The following is an 8,837-nucleotide window of genomic DNA, read 5'->3' on the forward strand; positions in this document are numbered from 1 at the left end:
GGGGGAGGCACATCGCTCAGTGGGAAGGGGGTGTGCAGCGACCCGGGGCACCAGGGCCAAAGCTTTGAGGTGCCAGTGCCAGAGGGAGGTCTGCAGACGGCGAGCGCCAGCACAGGAGCTGGTGGTCTGCTCGCAGGGGTCCAGTGCACTGACCCCGGCAGCTTGGGGGGGACGGGGTCAGGCAAGGATCAGTGGCCTCGTCATCATTGCCAGCAACCTGTGTCCCCTTTGATCCCTCTGAAGCCCAAACAGCCCTTTTACTTCCTTCCCAGAGTTGCCACACTCAAGAATTCCCATTCTGTGGGCATCAGGAACTGGCTGACTTCATGGGCAAGAAAAAGTGTGGGTATTCTGAAATTGAGCCAGCTACCCGTGGAGGTGGAGGTGGAGATGCAGAACCGCAGGGAGAGACCCATGGTGAGAACATGTGAAGGAAGACAGCACCCAAAAGCCAGTGCTGGTCTCTCTTAAATAATTGTGTGTGTTTTTAATTGCCTTTGAAAGTGTTCACTGCATGTATAGTTTCCATGCAACGGTGGTTTTCAAGTTTCAAATATTTTTAGTACCAGTACCCTTTTATGAAATGAAATCAGTAAAAGGTCACCTGCTTTGCATAAGCAAGGTTGGGGCAGCCCAGGACCCCGCCTGTCTCCTTCCACAGAGCAGCATAATGCTTCTGCCCCAGAAGAACCCAAGAAGGATCACAGAGGCAGAGCATAGAAGAGCAAGTGCCCACCGCCAGAGAGAGCAGGTGAAGGAACACCATGCGGCAGGCGATGTAACACCTCCACAGTGGACCCGGGGAGTGGGTCGGCAGCACAGAGGTCACCGACCAGACGTTCTGGCTCACGGATTCTTCCCTCGGTGGCATCCAGTCTTTCGACGAACCTGTCAATGACATTCTCCATTTCTAGTTGTTTTTTTTCTAGCATTTTCTTTTGATTCTTTCTTTGAGTTTCCATGTCTCTGCTTACATTACCCATCTGTTCTTGCATGATGTCCACTTTTCCCTGTAGAGCTTTGGCGTGTCATAGTTGTTTTAAGTTCCCAGTCCAGTGATTCCAGAATCTCTGCCATCTCTGAGTCTGTTCCTAGTGTGTGCTTTGCTCTTCAGACTGTGTTTTTTCTTTTTCTTTTCTTTTCTTTTTTTTTTTTTCAGCCTGATGCTGATTTTTCTGTTGAAAGCCAGACATAATATATTGGGTCGTAGAACTGAGGTAGACAGGCCCTGAGTGTGAAGCTGTTTTTCTGGCTAGGAATTAGGCCGAGTTTGCTCACCTGTAGGTCAGAGGCTGAAACTTCCTCCAGCACCTTGCTTTTGTTTCCCTGTAGAGTTGGGGTTTACCTCAAGAGACCTTCTTAAATGGAATCAGATGTGCCATTCCTCCAGCTGCAATCCTCTGGGGTGTACAGGAGCTCTGTCTATGGGATGGTAAGGCTTGGAGGAGTGGGCAGCCTTGGTAATCAGATGGATCGGTCTCAGTCTTCCAGTGGGCATACGACCCTGGGATGTGACCTTCATAGGTGCTCCTCAGGGACTTTTTGTCCCCCTAGGTAGAGGGGCTGGAGTTAGGCGGGTCCCTTTGCCCTGTTGGCTGAGGCTTTAAGAAAGCCATCTCCCTTGCTGTCTGGCTTTCGTGGTGGAGAACGGACTGTCCAGGCATATTTCGGATGGATGTCTTCCCTCTCCCCGTAATAAACCCAGGGGGTCTCACTCCAGTCTTCACTGTGAGCACCTGCTGGGGCTCCCTGACGGTAAACCCATGACATCATGGGGCCCCCTTAGACTGGGTCCCCATGAGTTTTGAACTCTCAAATGAGTCCACACTCAGCATCTAACTTGCACTAACCTTACCATTGAAGGGGCCACTTGGAATGTTCCTTCAAGTTCCTGGCTCCAGTGGCTTCTGCTACTGGTGAGCTGTGTGCGTTTCTGTCTTTGCCCGTCTCTACAGTTTGGGGTGTGGGGGCGTGTCCTGTGACCTCAATTCTCTCACGGATCCAGGACATCATTGATTTTCAGTTCAGCTCTTTTCTTGTGAGGGCGGGAGTGATGGCTGTGAAGTTCTACATCTTGGCACTAAGAGAAGTCGCCCTGCTTTCATGCTTGCTGTCTTACCTACACCTTTCGCAACAAATGCATCTGGAAGAGCAGGGCATCCGCTCAGTAGGTGTGGTTGGGGAAAGCTAGGAAGTCCGGCGACTCGGACAGACTGGGGGACTGGAGAGAAATGTCTCCACCTCTGCCTTCAACACAGACCAGCGTGGGCAGCGGTGGGGTGAGGGGCAGGCGCTGGAGCCAGCAACACATCTGCTACAGCGACCAGTAATGAAAGTCTATTCTCCAAAGCACAAATGAATCACAGAAGTACAGATTTGCCTGGTTCCCAACTAATAGCCAATTAAAGAATGTCTGCTTACATGAAGAAAAACTTGCAGGGCCATTCATAAATAGGAAATGCAAATTAAAATGATGAGGGGCCATTTTGTGCACATGCTGCTTCCTGGTTTTTCAGGAAAAGCAAAATTATAAAAGCCAGAGGTGAAGTAGTTAGGAGTGTGTAACCTTTGACGCTGCTAATAGTGCTGTGGATGAATACCGTGGAATCTGGCAGAGACTGGAGCCAATCAGAAGGTAGAAGGTGCGTTTTGACTCAGTAATTCCATTGGTGGGATTTTATTTTTCCCTAGACAGTAACTGCAGGGAAAACAGCCACATGTACAGAGGCATTTGCACCGGCATTATTTGTAACGGCAAAAAGGTGAAGCAGCCCTGGCCGGTTGGCTCGGTGGGTTGGAGCGTCATCGCATACACCAAAAGGTTGAGAGTTTGATCCCTGGTCAGGGTACATACTTAGGTTGCGGGTTTGATCCCTGGTTGGGGAACATACAAGAGGCAACCAATCGATCTTTCTCTCCTTTCTCTCCTTTTCTCTCTCTAAAATATCAGTAAATATATCCTTGGATGAGGATTAAAAAGAAAAGAGAGTAAAGCACTCTCCAATATCCAGCATCAAGGAATGACCAGGCTAACTTGCAAGTTAGTACAGCAATGACAGAATTTTTTTAAAGATTTTAAATATTTTATTTATTTTTAGAGGGGAAAGGAAGGAGAAAGAGGGAGAGAAACATCAGTGTGTGATTCCTTCTTGTGCACCGCCCCCCAAAGGGTGGGCATGTCCTGCAACCCAGGCCTGTGCCCTGACTGGGAATTGAACCAGCAACCGCCCTGGTTCCCAGGCCGGTGCCCAGTCCACTGATCCTCACCAGCCAGGGTGCAATGACCAAATTTTAAGTGTCTTAAAGTGACCTCCTCAGGCTCTGATCCTCCAACATGCAAATCCCAGCCACACTTCTAAGTCAGGCAGCTTCCTGGCCACTCTGAAGTGGCGTTGCCCCTCCCTTGTCTGCCTGCCAGGAACTTCCTGGAAAGCACGCTGTGCGGCTCGCTCGCTTGGTCTGCCCGCTGCCCCGCCGACCCTGAGCGGCAGCACAAAGAAAGGCTCTATTAAAGCCTAATGCACAGAATGTGGGCCACGGACCCCCTGCGTCAGCATCACCCCAGAGCCCATTGAAAACACAGCTGCTGTGGTTCAAGATGGTAAATTTTATGTAATTTTTTTCGCAATTAAAAATTAAAATGCAGAATCTTCGGCGCCAACCCAGACGTACCACATTCAACATCCGCACTTTAACAAGATGCCAAGGGACCTGTTTAAATTTTGAGAAACTCTGTGTGTTGATATATGCTCTTAAAATACAAACTCCTGTCATTAGTGACTATTCCTAATTAAGACATATATTCTATTTTTCTCTCTATTTTTTTCCTCATGGAATCCTTCATTTGCAGGAAGAAGGGAGGAATCACAGTGGCAGGTGGCAGGCTCCAAGGACAGTACGATACCATGGCAACCGCTTCTGTCAGTAACTTAATTTCATCTCTGCTTTTACATCTTTCTCTCCTTAATCCTGACCCTGGAAATTTTTTAAGTTATATTTTATTAATTATGCTATTACAGTTGGCCTGATATTCCCTCTTTGCCCCCCTCCGCCCAGCACCCCACACTCCCTCAGACAGTCCCCCCACCGTTGTTCATGTCCATGGCTCGTGTATGTAAGTTCTTCGGCTTCTCCATCCCCTATACTGTACTCTACATCCCCACGGCTGTTCTGTAACTACCTGTTTGTACTTCCTGATCCCCTCACCTCTTCCCCCATCCCCCCACACCCCCTCCCATCTGGCAACCATCAAAATGTTTGCTTATTTTGTTTCCTAGATTCAATTGTTGGTATGTATTTTTGCCATTTTATTCATAGTTTTTATCTTCTTTTTCTTAAATGACTTATTAACATTTCATATGATAATGGTTTGGTGATGATGAACTCCTGTAGTGTTTTCTTGTCCGGGAAGTTCTTTATCTGCACTTTGATTCTAAGTGATAGTTTTGCTGGGCAGAGCAATCTTAACTGGAGGCCCCTGCTTTTCATGACGTTGAATATTTCTTGCCAATCCCTTCTAGCCTGCAAAGGTTCTTTTGAGAAATCAGCTGACAGTGTTATGGGAAGTCACCTGTAGGGAACTTCTTTTCTCTTGCTGCTTTTAAGATTCTCTATCTTTAACCTTTGGCATTTTAATTATGATGTGTCTTGGAGTGGACCTCTTTGCATCCATCTTGTTTGGGACTCTCTGTGCTTCCTGGACTTGCATGTCTACTTCCTTCACCAAATTAGGAAAGTTTTATTTAATTATTTTTTCAAATAGGTTTGCAATTTCTTGCTCTTTCTCTTCTTCTGGCACCCCTATGATGGGAATGTTGGAGTTGAAGTTGTCCCAGAGGCTGCGTACACTTACACTCACACTGTCATTTTTTTATTCTTTTTTCTTCTTCTTCTGATTTTTTTTTTAGTATTTTATTTATTTATAAGTAAAATATGTATAAATTTTAAATATGTAAATATTTAAATTTTAAATATTTAGGAAGGGTAGGAGAAAGAGGGAGAGAAACATCAATGTGTGGTTGCCTCTCATGTGTCCTCCTGCTAGGGACCTGGCCTGCAACCCAGGCATGTGTCCTGACTGGGAATCGAACCAGTGACCCTTTGGTTCACAGACCAGCACTCAACCCGCTGAACCACACCAGCCAGGGCTGATTGGTGGTTGGGGTATTTTTTTCCCTTTACATTCCATATCATTGATGTGATTCTCAACCTAAACTAAAACCCAGAGTATTAGCTTGCTAGGCCTTTCATAACAAAGTACCCCAAGCTGGGTAGCTTAACATGTTTTTCTTTACAGGGCTGAGAGTCCAAGGTCAAGATATGAGCGGGTTTGACTTCTTCTGAGGCCTCTCTCCTCGGCTTACAGCAGCCATCTTCTCCCTGGGTCCTCGTATGGCCGTCTCTCCGTGTGTCCTTTCTCACAAGGACACCAGTCTGGCTGGATTAGGGCCCACTCTACCAGCCTCGTTTTAATTTAATCACCCCCTAAAGACCACCCCACCTTCTCCAGCCCTGGCTGGGTAGCTCAGTCCGGTAGGGCCTTGTCCCAGCACACCAGGGTGGCAGGGTCGATGCCCGGTCAGAGCACATGTTTGCAAGAATGAACAAGAATAAATGTGTGGGTGAGTGGAACAACAAACGGATGTTTCTTTCTCCCTCTCCCTGTAAAATCAGTCAATCAATCCATCAATTTTAATAAAATAAAAAAATAAATAAAGACCACCATCGCCACAATAGTCACATTTAGGGGAATCCAATGCGGCCTGTCCCACCCAGCCAGACTGGCTCCCCTGGGGACGACTGCCCCAGCCCTCAGCCACCCACCTCTGTGTGTGAGCCCTGTGCCGGCCAGCCCGTGCCACAGGCCGAGTGCGGCTGGACAGCCCCCCCCCCCCCCCACAGCACCTGCAGTGTCGTGGGTTCCACATTCTCATCCACTTTCAAATTCCATCCACCCATGTTGGACTGGAGCCCCTGTCACAAGGCAGGTTCGCTGACAGCTGTTTTGTGACGCCGCTGAACACCGCCACCCCTCCGTGGCACGCCAGCCCTGATGACTGCCCACACGCCACCTCGGCAGGGCTCCCAGTGCTCGGGGCATCCTGGCAGGAAGGAGCTGGGGGATGCTGACGTTCCTGGTGTCGGCGTCTTGGAGCTCATGGACCCTCGGTCGTCCTGCAGGGCTCGCTCATCCGGCAGGTTTTCTAAGTGGTGCAGACAGCTGAGAACAAACCAAGCCCCTGCCATCATGGGACTCATATCCCGGTGAAGGGACAGACGATACACCAAACAAAGGAGAAAATGCAGGCTGGGGGCGTTGGGTAAGGAGAAGGAACAAAGCTGAGTGGGGGTGGCTGGTCCCCCGAGCCCGGAGGGGGTGGCTCCTTTGCTGGGGACACATCCAAGGAGAAGCCTGAAGCAAGAGGGGCCTTCCAGGGGAGGGGCCGGCAAGTTGCTGGGGAGGAGCGGCCGGGAGCCCAGGTGTCTGGAGAGGGGGAAGCAGGGGGACTGCATAGGACAAACTTCACCCGGCCCCGAAGAGCCGGGCCTGCGCCCTCTGCTCTGGGGGGCAGGCTGTAAGCCCTGACCGGAAGGACTGCCTGCCTGCCTGCCTGGGAGCTGTGTCCTTTCGGATGGTCTAACAATGTGATTTCCAGTGAGGGCACCCGCCACGGGGTTCGGGGCGGGTGCTTTGGGTCCCTCCCACTGTGGGACCCTGGAGCACTCCATCAATGGGTCCATCAGGGCTGTGTGAAGGAGCCCCAATGAAAGCTCTGAACACCCCCCCCCCCCCCCCACCCCACCCCCGCACCCAGGCTCTGCGAGCTCCCCTGCTTGGCCAGACTGTGCGTGTCGTCACTCCTTGGAACCAGGAGAGGCGGCTGTTGGTGACTCTGTGGTGAGAGGACCACCGGAAGCTCCATGTTTGGGACGTCCCTGGACCTTTCAGTGTGTGTTTTTCCCGATGGCTGATTCCAATCTGTATCCCCTCTCTGCTGTAAACTGTAGCTGTGAGTGTAGCAGCTTTCCACGTCTACTTCTAGGAAATGACCCGGCCGAAGAGCTATCTATCGTGGGAGCCTCACACCTGCAGTTGGCCGCAGAAGTGAGGGGGTCCCTCCAAACTTGGGCTGACCCCGTGCACGCACAGGACTAGGAAATGAGAGGTGGGGGGTGAGGTGCTGCTTGGACCCTCTGGGGAGGCTTGGCTGAGGCCAGGTGTGAGGCTTGGCACCACCGCCTCCATCAAGAGGCTGGGAGTGAAACCTGAGAATGGGGGAGCCTGGCCCCACTGCCCCTGAGTGATCTTGCTCGGAACAGTTGCAGGAAGCAGGACGACAGTGAAAAGGGGGATGTGGAGATGAGAGCATGCCTCATTCTGGTGGGAAAACCCAATAAAGAGGGGACTGAGGATGCAGGAGGAAGAGGAGATCATGGCTGAGGTGGCCCTTCAGCAGCACGGGGTGGACCGAGTGGACTCTTGCTTCTTGCACGGTCTTGGGGAGGACATGGGTGATGTTCTCGTGATGCGGGGTGGAGCGGGAAGGTCAGCAGCGGGAGCAGGAGGCAAGCTCTCTGGCTGATGGGGATGTTTTCAGTCACATAGGACACAAAGCTAGCAAGGGCAGGAGGTGTCGGGTCATCTTCTGGGAACGCGGGGGCAGGGATGGACTCGAGAGTTGGGGCAGGGTTGCCAGGCGGATGGACGGCACTGCCCTGGAAACCGGTCTCCACGAGGAAAGCGTTTCTCCAGCCATGCAGTTTCCTTTCGCCGGGTCAGGGGTCTGCCGGGCAAGTGTGCGGCATGAGCAAGGGGCTGAGGGGGGAGGTGAGCGCACAAGGGAAGAGGACGGCCAGCAGGCAGGTGGAGGGGACGATGCACTGTGGCTCCTGATGCAGGTGGCTGTGACCAGGAGGGATCCAGAGAGTGTGGCCCTGTCCTCGAGTGGGCTGCCCAAAATGGAGGTTGGGAGGGTGGTGGGGACAGGGGACGGGTGGCAGGCTGCAGGCCATGGCCGATGGGTGCCTTGTGAAATCAGTCTTGAATGAACACAGGAAGGTACAGAGAGTGCTAGGACACTGCACAGAATAAGCACTAAATCATGAAACTTTTTCTTACATGTGTGTATACTGAATCGTAATGAGTCTATATTTTTACTATTTTTATTGTGGTAAAACAGTAACAAAATTTGCCATTTGAACCACTTTTAAGTGTGTGACTCAGTGGCATTTTAAGTACATTCACATTGCTGTGCACCATCACCACTCTCCCCAGCTGTCATTATCCCAAACAGAAACTTCACATCCATAACATGTCTCATTGACTGCGGTCATGGTTAAAGACGTTTGAAAGGCACTGGTGAGTGGTCAGCAAGGGGGGTTGTATTCGGGCCACGCAGAGGACAAGGTCCTTGCAGGACAGGACACCGGAAGGATGACCTACAACTCACACGCACATTGCAGCCACTCAGACTCTAAGAGAAAGCTGCGCCTCCAAGAATGAAGCTGGGAACCATGATGCAAAAAACAATAGAGAGTCTGGTGCCAATTTTCAAAGAACACAAAGGGGTCTGCTAAGTAGAGCAGAAATGATCGAAGTGCCCAACCACCATACATAGTTAAATATGTAGGTAGGTATCTGTTAAGTTTAATATTGTGCAGCTACTAAAAATATTTGTAAGAAGCTGCAGTAAAAGCCCTGGCTGGTGGCTTGGTTGGTTGGAGCATCATCCCGTAAACCAAGAGGTCGCTGGTTCGATTACCAGTCAGAACACAAGCCTAGGTCGCAGGTTCCAGTGCCAGTCTGGGTACATATGAAAAGGCAACCAATAGATGTT

At 50.7% G+C, this 8,837-nt stretch overlaps 1 long non-coding RNA gene across 1 annotated transcript; it reads left to right on the forward strand.

The window, feature by feature from the left end:
• Positions 1–279: 279 nt before the first annotated feature.
• On the forward strand, positions 280–5,639 carry LOC123806637. Its single transcript, XR_006783514.1, has 3 exons — positions 280–417; positions 3,851–3,920; positions 5,297–5,639. It is a non-coding gene; the product is annotated as an uncharacterized LOC123806637 (long non-coding RNA).
• Positions 5,640–8,837: the final 3,198 nt, after the last annotated feature.

Source organism: Phyllostomus hastatus, unplaced genomic scaffold (assembly GCF_019186645.2).
Source record: "Phyllostomus hastatus isolate PE091 unplaced genomic scaffold, TTU_PhHast_1.1 phas_scaffold_387, whole genome shotgun sequence".
Classification (NCBI taxonomy): Eukaryota; Metazoa; Chordata; class Mammalia; order Chiroptera; family Phyllostomidae; genus Phyllostomus; species Phyllostomus hastatus.